The 2,027-nt window shown below is 39.9% G+C and overlaps 1 pseudogene; it reads right to left on the bottom strand.

Moving 5' to 3' along the window:
• Positions 1–374: 374 nt before the first annotated feature.
• Positions 375–2,027, bottom strand: part of LOC118063039 (rop guanine nucleotide exchange factor 9-like) — a 2,939-nt pseudogene continuing 1,286 nt past the window's right edge.

Here is a 2,027-nt window from a genome sequence, read left to right as displayed (position 1 = left end):
TACGTAAAAGGAAGGAATGGAATGAAGCAAGTCGAAAACACAAACCAAAAGACCTCTTAGTCAATGACAAGGTTTCCTGTTTGCTATCAATGGCGAGCTGTTGGGCTTCGTTAAAGCTCCTAAATTATCAAGATAGGAAGGTTTCCTGTTGGTTGATATGTTGGTAGATTTCTGTTTATATCTGTCATCATCTTTCAGTAGTTCATCTGATCCAAATGGATCCTTCTTTTGCCGCACTCTCCATTTTGTTCTGAACCCCAACCCATAAAATCAGACAGAGTCATCGATAGCATTTGTATCTTCGGCGTTCTTTCTCCATCCCTTCTCTAGGCGATGGCCGGTACTTGTGGTGACCTCTTTTAACGAAGTTCCTCTTATGTCCTGCGTGTGATGGATTTTCGAGTAACATCATCAGCATCGAGTACATCTTCGATTCGAGACAAGACTGTCGAGGCCAAGGTTTCTAGAATTCTCGAATAGCTTTCCAAGATGGCGTGCCCCACATCCTGTCAGGACAGGAATATATTATCGTTTAGCCCCCTGGTTTGACAAAAACGACTAGAATGGCAAAACAAGTATATAATTCTTACTTGTTGTATTGAATTTTGCTGACATCTAGTGAAGATTGAGGAATTCCGGGGAAGCGCTGTTTTGAGAAGGAGGAGGATAGTTTCTGCCCTCCTCTTTTCAAAGAGTTCTCTCTTCTCCAAACTGAGCAGCAGATCCCCATGCGGATTTACCATCTTTCTGATTCATCATTTTCCTTTTCCAAATTCGACTATTGAAGCCTCTATTTTCTGTTTATTTCTTGAGGTCTAGTTATTTTGTGTTTGATGATATGTCCAATGGTGCTCTTAGAAATTGATCAGGATCAAAGTACTATCAAGAGTAATGCTCCCTGTACGCCAAAGTCTCCAAGGCTTGCCCAAAGTTTTCATCTAACGTTCTGCAAAGAACCAAAAAGAAATGCGATCAGAGAGTTTAGCAAGGCACTTTAAAGATTTGTATATGCAATGTTTTAATAGGAACTGTTGCATTTCTTCTTACTTTTGGGAAGGGATTCAATGTAGTTTTCAGGGATCTCCATTTCTGAAAGTATTTGAGCTTTATCGCCAATGGCTGCTTTGAGAACTTGGTTCACACTGTCTTTTTTGGTATTGAAATAAATTTGTTGCCCCTTTCCGATAAACCATCTGGAGGAACTTTGACAGTAGTAGCCACCATTTATCATCTGTTCTCTTGGTGCCTCCTTTTTCTGACTCGGGGGAGTCTCTTGAAAACATAATAAAACTCATTTTGTCTTTTGAAGTTATCTAGGGAGTCCTGATTAATAATTGCAAAACCATTATCGAGGGATACACTAAATCTGCTGCAATCCACATTTAACAACGTTTCATATCTAAAGCTCAAATTAACCAAGCGAAACTACAAAGATCTTATTTTCTTACAAGAAGCATTGCATCAAGCTTGCGTAAGGCTGGGATGTTCATATGAATATCATTTCGCTGTCTCGTCACCATTATCTATTCAATCAACAAGCACAAAATTTTCTTAAGCTTGCATGAAAAAAAAAAAATGATTCAATGGGGGAAGACATTCAATTCAAGGAATGCCATTAGAGAGACACTGCTGTTAATTACCTCCATATTTGATCCATCCTTGGATTTTTGTTGGGAAGGAACAAGTTCAACAATGTGATCGGTTACAGATAAGAGCCAATCAATTTCTCTTATCCCCACCTTGCTTTTCTTTCTGGCGACATAGGCTCTAGACGCCGTTGTTCGCCAACACAGAAGCTGCATATAGGAGAGAATAAAACGAGGGATCAACACATGCATTAGAAAATTCGATGGTGTTGTTTTCCAGTTGATGTTGGAGATTCATGAATGATTAGACAATTGCGCAGAGAAGGGAAAAAGTCAACGTGCCAGCAAGATTTGTAATTGGCATTTGTATTCATGCCAAAGCTGAGGAGACGCCCTTTCCTCCGCCAGACATATCCTCCCCAAGAAGCAGTTTAGCAAACC

This window comes from Populus alba, chromosome 1, assembly GCF_005239225.2.
Source record: "Populus alba chromosome 1, ASM523922v2, whole genome shotgun sequence".
Taxonomy (NCBI): Eukaryota; Viridiplantae; Streptophyta; class Magnoliopsida; order Malpighiales; family Salicaceae; genus Populus; species Populus alba.
This window is presented reverse-complemented; position numbering and strand designations above follow the sequence as displayed.